Below are 12588 nucleotides of genomic sequence, written 5' to 3'. Positions count from 1 at the left end.
AAAAACCTAAATGCTCGGATGAGGGTTTTTAAATTATTGTGTTAAATAAATGACACAAGGAAGCTTGCAGTCTAGTGGTTGTGGCGTCATTAAGGTTGTATAGGAGCCTGGGTTCAAGCCTTGGCTCTTGCAATTTATTTTGGTTTTTCTTAAAGGAACCTAGACTTTGGCCTTTAGACCTTATAATTAATTGGGGATAAAATATGACACAAAAAGCCTTGTGGCTTAGTGGCAAGTAGCGTGTGGAGCATCTGAGGGGAGGCATGGGTTCGAATCCCGTGGTAAGCAAGGAGCATTTATTTTGCGTTGGAAAGAGTTGGTGTTGAATTTAAACTCTGATGTTGGAGGGATCCCACATCGGGAAGCTCACATAAGAGTGGTTGCGAAGCTGGCTTTAAATAGAGGGAATCATGAAGAGAGTAAAGGTACCTTTCTTGGCTGATCCCTTTCGCTGTATGGCGTGCTCGTTTGGGTTAGGCGTCGACTAAGAGTACGTGGAGCTTGGATTAACTCTAGTCGCCAATCAGGTGTGTATTTCTCGCTACTCTAGTTGTAGGATGGCTACTTCGGGCCGCGACGTGCCGAAAGGGGTCATGTGGGCCCAATGGGCCTACGGGCCCAATTGGATAAGTTGCTTGATTGTGTTGTAAATATTAGACTAGGCTAGGTGAATCTCATATCTGTGGCTAGATTTGGGCTAAAAGGGCCACACGAGCTTGTGGGCCCGTTTGGGCCGAGAATAGGCTTTAGGCCCATTCGTATTGTTATCCTTGTTCAGAATACTTTAGTTTACCAAATTTCTGAAATACCCTCAAATTATAAAATTACCAAAATACCCTCAATTTATAGAATTACCGTTTTACCCTCGATTTACAGAATTACCATTTTACCCTCGACTTATAGAATTACTGTTTTACCCTTGATTTACAGAATTACTATTTTACCCTCGATTTTCAAAATTACTAAAATACCCTTAGTTTACAAGATTACCAAAATACCCTCGATCAGTAAAATTACCAAAATACCTAGTTTGTAAAATTGCTAAAATACCCTTGGTTTGTAAAATTACCGAAATACCCTCAATTTGTAAAATTACCAAAATACCCCTAGTTTGTAAAATTACCAAAATACCACTAGTTTGTGAAATTACCGAAATACCCTTAATTTGTAAAATTACCAAAATACCCTTGATTTACAAAGTTACAGAAATACCCTTGACTTTCTAAAAATTATGGAAATACCATTGGTTTACAAAATTACTGAAATACCCTTGGTTTGTAGATTTACCAAAACACCCTTGTAGGATGAAATGACTAAAATACCCCTATTAGGTAAAAAGACCGTAAAGCCCCTATAGGGTAAAGAGACCGTAAAGCCCCTGTAGGGTAAAGTGACCGTAATACCCCTGTATGGTAAAATGACGAATATGCCCTTATGTTCTGTATGACTGATGTGCTTAGGATTTACATATATTGATATTGGATCAGTTAAGTTTGAGTGACAGGTGGTGGTTATCGTAGGCGATTGATTTTGGAAACGTTTCAACTTCAACCCGTAACAGGTGTGTACTAACCCTCGTAATAGCTTAGATTAATATTTGCTGAGAAGCTGAAATGCTAAAATACCGGTATTTCAGAAACTTGTAATGTTGCGTTTGGGTAGATGCGATAAATACGATAAGATCGATGTTTGGATCGATGAACATGTAAGAACTCAATTTGTGCACGATGGTAAGTTGGGCCTCAATGGGCTAAAATTGGGCCCAATGGGCTTTCGGACCCATTTGGGTAGAATTGATAGAAAATGGAATTTGGAAAAGTTGCACGTTAACACGGTTAATATTCTTGTAAAATTTGGGTTAAGTAGGCTAAATCAGCATTCGTAGGGCCCATTAGGGGTTCTGGGCCCAAAAGCCCGAATTTGATAAAGTGGGTTAAAGATCATTGTTTAAACACTCGGAAATATTGATAATTGTAATGAACATGGAAAATCCTGATATTTGGTAAAATTATGAAAATACCCTTATAATGTGAAAAATGACTGTTTTGCCCTTGTGGGCAAGTGACTGACTTGGACTGTGTGGTTGACGGATTGATTGTGAATATATGTTGGTGATATGAATGACTTGACTGTGATTGTTTATTCAAATATGGGCATGACATTCTACATACATGGCATGTTGCATTGGGTTGGGTTTTTATATGGATAGAGGAAGTGCAAAAGGGCTTATGCCCCAGTTTATTGAAAAGGGCTTATGCCTCAGTTTACCGAAAAGGGCTTATGCCCCAATTTATTGAAAAGGGCTTATGCCCCAGTTTATCGAAAAGGGCTTTGCCCCAGTTTACTGAAAAGGGCTTTGCCCCAGTTATTAAAAGAGGCTAGGCCTCCAAATATATGATAAAGCAGCTATGCTGCCAGAGGTGTGTTGGTTGGGTGGGTTGAATCATTCCCCACATGGTGTGTTGGTTGGTACGGGTGGAGAGTAGCGGATGGTGGGTCGAGTAGTCTCCCCAAATGGGCTTGCATACATCCATTGACATTACATGTGATATTGAAATGGGCCTAAGGGCCATACCGTTTACAGTAAAGGCTACGGCCCGATGATATGATTTATTAAAAGGCTTCGGCCGAGTGATATGATTTATGAAAAGGCTTCAGCCCAGTAACCGTTAAATGAAAGGCTTCGGCCCAGTATATGTCAAGACTAAATAGGGCTTTGGCCCAGATTGTACTGATACTGTGTTTTCACTGTTTGTTTGTTATTGGGATTACACACTGAGTTTTCGTAAACTCACCCCGTTTCTAACTGTGCAGGTAATCCCTAAGCTTATATGGTTTGGAGCTGCGAGGAACTCGGAGATGGCCACTTTACTGTTTTTGTTTCTTTTAATTGCAATAAGTAACCGATTTATTTCTTTATAAGTTTTATCTTATTAATATTATTGTTTGGTTTTGAGTTGTAATAAGGCCATTTTAATTATTTTTCTGGGATTATTTTATTTGTAATAACTTTAATCTGTTAGTTAATAAATGGGCTAGACTTAGGACGTGTTTTCAAAATGATAATTGTTTTCAAAATAACATCACGCCACGATTATCCGATTTATCAAAGATTTCAACTTAAATAAATTACAACTCGATTTAACCAAGTGTGGCAATGGTTGTGGGCATGTCTAGGATTGGATCCATTAGAAGAGCTTGGTACTTAAGCAGCCTTCATGGCTCACCTCCTCTGTTACGGATTCCTACCTGGTGCCCAGCTCCCATTCACTTTGTTAGCTTAACAAAAGTCAGTTTTTAAAGCAGTAAAATGAAACATGGGTTTTTAACTTCAATGTGGCACATCAGATTCGGCCATAACGTCTAGGCCAGGTTTGGGGTGTTACAAGTAAGGTGCTCAGAGATGTCAGCATATGAAGCCGCCATATGAACTGGACGAGAGGGTGGTGGTGGCTGAGTTGGTGGGTCCTTGTGCTGTGGGGGGACATCATCAGGAATGTCCTCGTATGCTTCCTCCTCAGTAGATAGGGCGAGACGATATTGGGGACGGTAGGTTCCTCGGTACCTCTCGATCATCCTCATGCTAAGCATGCTCGAGATGCCTTGTGGAGACATCTGGCCGATGAGGGTGAGGGATGATGCCGCGGTGTTGAGGAGCCCGAAGTGTTGCGCCAGCCGAGTCACGTAGGGGCCGATGGAGATGACCCCCTTCTTATGCCACTCTGTCTGGTGCTGAATCGCGAGGGCGATGAAATAGGTAAGGTCAATGATGTGCCCGTGCGACATGCACCATAAGAAGTAGGCGTCGTGGGTGTTGAAAACGCCAATGCTCTCTCGCCTCCTCATAATCATGTGAGCTAAAATAGCGTGTAAGTACCTAAGGGATGGTGGGAGAACTGATGCCTTGGAGTGGCTAGGATTGTAGGAGGCCGCGCTAGGGGCCAAAGTGTGCCAGCACTTCGAGGGGGAGAAGTGTATTTGGCGACTGAGAGTGTCTAAATCATTCCTCTCATTGAACTCCTTCGTATATAAGCCTAGTGCAGCACTGAACTCTGGGACGCTTAGTTGCCAGATTAATCCGCCTAGGCGAAATTGAACCGTGCCGGGATCATCGTAGTTCGTCATTACGGTTTGAAGATGAAACATTGAGCATAGTTCCATTGTGAGCTCAAGGTATGTTGGCTCGATAATCCCAAAGAATAGCTCTCAAAGGTCGGTGGTTAGGAGGGCTCGAATCGAATCAACCAATTGAACTTGTTCTACAGCAGCCCAGTCGATACAGCGGCCTGCAATTAAAGGTTGAGCCCGAAGTATTTGGAACAGTTCTTTCTGGGGCCCTCGGGGGAACCGTAGGAGAGGGTGACGAATTTTCGCGGTTGGACCTGCGGAAGAGAACGCTCCCTTCCTCTTCTTTGAAGCAGGTACGGTGGTTTTCTTTCCTCTTAAAGACGACATTTTGTACCTGCAAGTGGAAACATCAATTCATCTTTTTGATGAGTGGACAATTTATAATATATAAAAGGAATGCGGCTAAATTCAAAAAGGAAAATGCATAAATATATTCAGCCACAATTACGAAATTCAATTAAAACAATAAGTTCAATAACCCATTTCTTTGTGGCATGAGCATGGTGATATAAGTAAAAATGGCAAGGAATGGAATGCAAAATACTATATGAATGAAAGAGATGTCAACACAATATGCATGATTATTTCAACTATCCTAGCCATGAATATTCACTTCTACCTAATTAATTGAAGTGTAGGAATCATGTAATGAGTAAGATTTTAAACATGAGAAAGATGATAACTTGTTTGATAAATGAAATTTATGTGATTATCAATATGGAAATAACATGAAAAATATAGATTAATATGATAAATAGCATTATAAATCAGTGAAATAAAAGAAAAAGGAGTAAACAAACGCAAAGGGAAGAGATTGGGCATCGAGAATGGAGTTGTAGGCAGCGCACAGGTGTGGCAGGAAGGCCATGTGAACTTGCAGCGGCTAGGGTTAGGGTTTTTGAATGGGGAAGAAAGTAAATAGTGCAGGGTATTTATAAATTTTGGGCCACACGGCCATGGCACACACCTGTGTTCCCCAATTTTTGCCTGTGTGTTTTGCGTTTTTCCTATTTGGGCACATCTGAAATTCACCCCACGCCCGTGTACCTCGAGCGTGTGGGTTCACACGGCCAGGCTGCATGATCGTGTCTAGCTTCGTTCGCTTCTCCCACGCCCGTGTGTGCAAGCCCCACGCCCGTGTTAATTTGACAGGTTCAACCACGGGTGTTGGACACGGGCGTGTCGCACATCCGTGCTAGTTTCTCAGTTTCAACCACGGGTCTTCCACATGGCCGTGTCACACACCCATGTTGTTTTGGCAGGCTTGACCACGGCCATGTCGCACGGCTGTGGCGTTGTATCGTAGCCCGTGTTGGGGAAATCCTTGCCCTATTTTCACACGGCCATAAGCACGCCCGTGTGCTTTGCCGTGTCTCTATGGAAACCTGTATTAAAGAGCTCCGTTAGTAAGTTAAATGTTGAAGACTAAACTTTGGAAGAAGTTAATACAGTTAGTGCTCGGGTTGCCTCCCGAGAAGCGCTTATTTATAGTCTAAGCTTGACTTACCTCTCCATTGAATGATCATGGTGGTTTGAGGAGTTTATACTCCTCATTCCTACTATTAATCTGAAAATAAGGTTTTAAACGGGTATTGTTTACCTTAAAAGTTCCAAACTTGGGATGACTCACCTCCACCGTACTGAATGGAAAAATACAGAGTACCGAAAGAGGGATTTCCTCATTCAGTGTGGTAGTGACAATGTGGGGATCTGTGGCATCTAATAAGACTTTATCACCAACATTAAGTTGATTTGGAGAGGTATCGGGCTCATTTTGGCGTAGTTTTGGTTTATCGTGTGTTCTCAGTTTATGTGTTCGCCATTCATCTAGCTCCTCTATTTACAGCCTTCTTTCTTTATGAATAGAACCTTTACCGTTGTTTATGAGTGGCTCATGTACTTCCTTCAGACTTATCTCTTGCAAAGTGGGTTGTATTATGTGGTCAGTTTTAATAGAATGGTTTAGACGATCACCTTCAATTTCTGATGTGTTGTCAGAATTGCGAGCTTGAAGGGTGAGTGTTTTGTCTCCTACGTGAAGCGTGAGCTCACCGATGCCAACATCAATAATTGTTTTAGTAGTTTCTGAAAAGGGCCTTCCTAGGATTAAAGGAGTATTGTTATCCTCCTCTATGTCTAAAACAATAAAGTCAACGGGAAATATAAATTTATTGATTTTGACTAGAACATCTTCAATAATGCCCCTAGGAAATCTTATAGTTTTATCTGCTAATTGAATGCTCATCCTAGTCTATTTGGGTTTCCCGAGACCTAGTTGCTTGAATATTTTAAAAGGCATGACATTGATACTAGCCCCTAAATTAGCTAATGCATTATTAACATCTAAACTACCAATTAAGCAAGGAATCGTAAAACTCCCTGGATCTTTTAGTTTGTTAGGTAGCTTATTTTTCAGAATAGTTGAGCACACTGCATTTAGCTCCACATGCGATGCCTCGTCCAACTTCTGCTTATTTATTAAAAGCTCTTTTAAAAATTTCATTGCGTTTGGCATCTGTGATAGAGCTTCAATAAACGGTAAGATAATATGTAATTTTTTTAAGAGTTTAAGGAATTTACCAAAGCAGTCCTTCTTGTTGCGTTGGGGTATGGTACACGAGGTTTATATTCGACATTCACTGATTTGTTTGTATTTTGATCTACCTCACCTTAACCTTTGCTTACCATAGTTTCTTCCTGCGGTTCTGGTTCGGCTCCACAAATCCTTCTTCATCTTGAACATTAATTGCGTTGAGGTGTTTGATCGCTTGATTTCGTGATAGGTTTTAAATATTTATAATTACTCGTTCTTGAAGTAACTATTATCATGATGTAGGCAAGTGTACCTATTGAACAGTAGTATAGTTTTAGTAAGACCGGATTGTCGAACCCAAAGGAACTAAAAGTACTAGTAATGACTGTCTTTTTATTATCTAGCCTAAGAATAAAGAGATATTTGTTTTAACTAACTAATTATCTAAACTAAGAACGCACAGAGAAAAGAATTGGGGAATTGCTTTTGGGAAAAATCGATTGACTTAAGACAATACCTAAGGAAAAATCCACCTAGACTTTACTTGTTATTCTGGCTCCGAATCGGACGATTTATTCATTCAACTTATTCCATAGAGATCTCTAAGTTATGTTATTATCCCTATTCAAGACTAATAACATCTAAAGCCTAGATTGAATAACTGAGACTTTTCTCTAATTAACACTCTAGGGTTGCATTAACTTGATCTATGGATCCCCTTATTAGGTTTCACCCTAATCCAGTAAAATCTTGTCACCCTATGTCTAGGTGCGCAACCAACTCCGCTTAATTATGACAAATGTACTCTTAGACAGGGTCTATTCCTCCTCTAAATAAGAGCATGTCTTGAATCAGTATCCTGGGATATCAAAACAAGAATTAAGAACACATAATTAAGAACAAGTTAAATATTTATCATACGATTCAGAAAATAATAACAAGATTCGTCTTAGGATTCATTCCCCTTAGGTATTTAGGGGTTTTAGTTCATAACTAAATAAGAAAACATCTCAGAAGAATAAAAAATACAAAACATAAAGAAAACCCAAAACTCCTAAAGTGAAATTGAGGAGAGATCTTCAGTCTTGATGATGAATCCAGCTTCTGAGATGGATCAATCGGCTTCTTTGGAGTACTTCCTTACTCCCCCTTCTCCGTCTCCCTTTTTTTCCTCCTCTATAGTGTATTTATAGGCTTTGGAATGCCTAAAAACCCTCAAAATTGGCCTTTTCCGAATTGGACTTAACTTGGGCTCGGCATGGACACGCCCGTGGCACACGCTCGTGTTCGATTACTTCAGGCCGTGTTCGAGCCTACCAAATTGACATGGCCGTGTGGTTTGCCCGTGTGAGGTGGTCTAGGCCTTGTTGATTTCGTACTTTGGCCCATTTCTCGTTCCTTTCGCTCTCCTATGCTCTCCTAAGTATAAAACATGAAATTAAAGCATTAGGAGCATCGAATTCACCAATTCTAATGAGAAATCATCCATAAAATGCATTAAACATGGGGTAAAAATAGGTATAATTTGCGGTTTATCAAATACCCCCACACTTAAGCATTTGCTTGTCCTCAAGCAAAACTTCTCATCTCATAATCAAAATAAATTCTTCTCAACTTATAATTTCTTTTGACAATATCTCACATTAATCCATAAGTAATCATACATTGAGAATTTAACTAAAAGAACATAAAAGTTCCAAACATTCCAAGTTGAGCATTGTAATCATGCAAACATAGGTGTCTCTCCTTATTTAAGTAATTACCTTTGGTTCAGAATATCACAGAGTTTCACATCCTTACTAAAGATTCACTCAAATTACTTGAAGTGTTTAAGGACAATAAATAAAGCACTCAATGTCAATAATGAAAAGTCTTTACCATAGGCTTGCATGAAAATCAAATCTCCACCACTATAATTTAAGATGATACATCAATCAAAAGGTCTTTAGGGGTTGTAATGAGGCTTTGTTAGGGGGTGTGGTCACAAGCTGAAAGAAAGGGTTAGAATCGAGATTGAATTAAAAAATTACTTAACTAGAAAAAGAGTTAACCTTCACTTGCGTACAACAGAGCTTCTTCTCAGAATATGAAATTACAAATATGAATACATAGTTTCTTCTTTTTTTTTAAGAACAAGTTAAATAATCAAACAAGACATAGCTAAGCAATTTCCTCAACTCAAATCTTGACAAAAAATAGGAATCAAATTAATTTAGGAGATTTCAACAATAATGGGTTAAGGGTTAATATTGAGGTTAATACAAGGAATGGCTTGTTAGGCTCAAGGGGGTTTACTAGGGGTTAATCGTGGAGGTAGGCTTTTCATGGCATGAGTGAGTTAATCCTAAGTGCCTTAATCATTTTGACATATCAAATCAAATGGTGTGGTTTCGACATGCATAATCAAGCAAGTTCTAGAATAACAGTTCAATACTGATGCACCCAAAGCAATAATGAAAGTGAGTATGAAAGAATTAATAGATGCTCAAAAGCCTCAAAAATCTCACAAATGTTATGGCTTTTTGATGTTTAGACTTGTGAATTCCAATTCAAAGTAATACCTGGACTTGGGGAAATAACCTATAATTTTAAATTCTTAAAAGTCAACTCATCATGCTTGATTCTCTAATGTCTTAAAGTTTAAACAATCAATGTATAAATGCCTATGTTTTAATTCAAGATATATCAAATAAAATCATAAATTAATTAAAATTTATCCTAAATATGATATGAAAGCTTTTCAAGAGAACAAGGCAATCATTCATGGATTTTTCTGATAATGAAATAAATACCCCCTATACTTAAGATGTACATTGCCCTCAATGTACAAAGATAGATATTAGAGTATATAAAATTAAGATAGGGAGAGAAGTGAAACTTCATGTATTAAGAATGGATGATATTCCTGGATTAACGAGATCGAGTATTGGAGATAACTCTGGATGGCAAGCTTTACTATGAAGGTAAGCCGTTGTTAAAAGGAAAACAAATGAATCTTAAAAACTTAATGAGAGAAAAATAAAATAAGATAATTATTCTAATTTTTCAACTGGCATGGCCGTTGCACATGCTCGTGTGGTTCGTGTCCAGTCCGTGTTCGTTGCGAATTGTGATGTCGTCTGTAACACCCCTATCCCGTAACCGTCGCCGGAATAGGTAAGGGGCATTACCGGACTTGTAACTCATGTCAGAACAGTAAAATTTTGAACTTTTTCTTGAAATAAAGATCATTCATTTAAATAAGTACTAAGCACAGCCAGGGATAAAATTTAAACTTCTCTAAGTAAACATTCAAAAGATGCCATTTTCGCATGGCTTATATACATTAACCAAAAATATTCTTCCGCCACTAGTCTATTCTATACATGCCATAAGATAATCCAAAACGTAGCAGTACCAAACAATGGATAGTGATAGTGTGACTAGTTGCTGATGATCCCCGAGCCTGTAGCTTCCAAATGAGATCTATAAAATAGAGGAAATAGAGTAAACGGAGTAAGCATTACAATGCTTAGTAAGTTTTAAGCAGTGTCAACAGATAACAATCAAATTATAACATAGTTGTTCGTATTTTTATTTCACTCTTCCTTCGGGCATACCATCCCTTTACCCAATATGCACATCTCATCATATACAATAGGCAGATAAACTTTCACATAAAAGTGAGCTCATGTGACATAGATATATCGTATGATTTCACATAACCTCTCACACTGATCCGATGTCACATAATCATAGGAATAGTCTCATAGATTGCTCTCGTATGCATCACATAACTACCTTATGATTTAGTGCAAATCAAGCTCACATATAAACTTGGAGTACATACCTGTTTAACCTTTCGCATTGAATATATTTATAAGCAATTCTTATTACGAAGTCTTATAGCTTTAACCTCTACTCGGATTATCGGTAAGACCTTTACCTCAGACGAAATCTCCACACGAAGTTATCGGGTCTTACCCGGACAAAATCTCCACACGTAGTCATCGGGTCTTTAGAGCTCGGATATAGTACGAGCACGAAGCTTACGGACATTAATCAGTGATAATATTCTCGCATAAAGCCTGCGGGGTTTTAACCCGGATATAGTACTGACACAAATGCCCTTCGGGACTTATCACATTTATACACTTTCACATCCATCACGTTGGCCACTCGGCCCTGTCACATATATACACTTTCACATTCATCACATCGGCCATTAGGCCTTATCACATATATACACTTTCACATTCATCACATCGGCTATTAGGCCTTATCACATATATACACTTTCACATTCATCACATCGGCCATTAGGCCTTATCACATATATATACACTTTCACATTCATCACATCGGCCATTAGGCCTTATCACATATATATACACTTTCACATTCATCACATCGGCCATTCGGCCTTATCACATATATACACTTTCACATTTATTCAAATATACTTCACATATCACATATACTATCATGTACACACTTTGTCTTGGCCGAATCTACATTAATCATTTCCCAATGAATAATTCAATTTTACGCCATACTATCATTTCATATTCGAATACTCATAAGCTTACAATATCATGATTTAGAATTCAAGTATGGGTTTAATCAATAGCTTATGAGCAACTAAAACAATTTTTATCCATGTTTACAACAAAATCACATATTCACTACGAGCTGTTTTCCTGAGCAATGGTCACTAAATTATTTATAACAGGAGCTACAAAACTCCAAATCACTTGACGTTAATTTTTCCTGAATATAGACTCGTATATCTTCCATCCATAAAATTTCCAGAATTTTAGGTTTGACCAATCAATACCAGATTTTTCTTAAAGTTTCCCCTGTTTCACTGTTTGACTAATCTGACCACTCTTCACTACGAATCAAATTTATCATTTTACAGAATTCAAAATGTGTTGTATTTGATTTCATTTGAAACTAGACTCATTAAGGAGTCTAATCATATAAATTTTATCTTATAACCATTTTTGTACAATTTATAATGATTTTCTAAAAACAGAACAGAGAATTATAGTGTCATTCTGCACTGTCTCACACAACTTTAAATATCTCATTATCGGAAATTAATTTTCTTACACGGTTTCTTTTATAAGAAACTAGACTCATTAAGATTTAACTTCATAATTTATTCAGCCTCTAATTCAACTCCAACAATTTATGGTGATTTTCTAAATTCATGTTACTGCTGCTGTCCTAAGCAGGTTTATCACAAATTTACTCTTCTAACATATTCTTTTAGCACTTCATAATATCATATTCATTTGGCAACATATCATATCAATAACTTACCTATACTTCATAATAGCCATTAGGCTATATGCATAAAAATTTACAATAGAGTTATGATTCTTTTAATATGTGCTTAACATATCATACTCAATCACATTATAGGCTTTAATACTTAAAACTTACCTCGATCGCTAATGTACGTCAATTCCGACTATTCGACCAATTTCCATTCTTCCACGATCCGACTTTGTTTCCTTGAGTTCTTGAGCTAATGAACCAAATTTAAACTTATCACATCACTATTGTGTAAAACCACATTCGATTATATTATAATTCGGTTAGCAAGAAATACACTTATTCCTTATAACATTTAGCTTCAATTTCTAAAATAATTAACTAAAGCCGAAATACCATGTAAGGGTTCCAAATATGTAGCATTTGTCTTATTTACAAGTATCTATGTCAAAAACCCTTATTAATAACTTACAAACTATTTTATTAGTATCATTATTCACAATCTTGTTCGGTAATACGCATATAAGCATGTCTCTCATCTTTCCTCGAGTAGCCGAATGCCCAAAATCTTTTATAACCACAAACATAATTTTCTTACTTCTCATCATGGCCGAATACTAACCATGCCTTAAGATCTTTCTCTTTCCATTTTTTAGTACTTTATA

The sequence above is a fragment of the Gossypium hirsutum genome, chromosome A05 (genome assembly GCF_007990345.1).
Source record: "Gossypium hirsutum isolate 1008001.06 chromosome A05, Gossypium_hirsutum_v2.1, whole genome shotgun sequence".
Taxonomy (NCBI): domain Eukaryota; kingdom Viridiplantae; phylum Streptophyta; class Magnoliopsida; order Malvales; family Malvaceae; genus Gossypium; species Gossypium hirsutum.
This window is presented reverse-complemented; position numbering follows the sequence as displayed.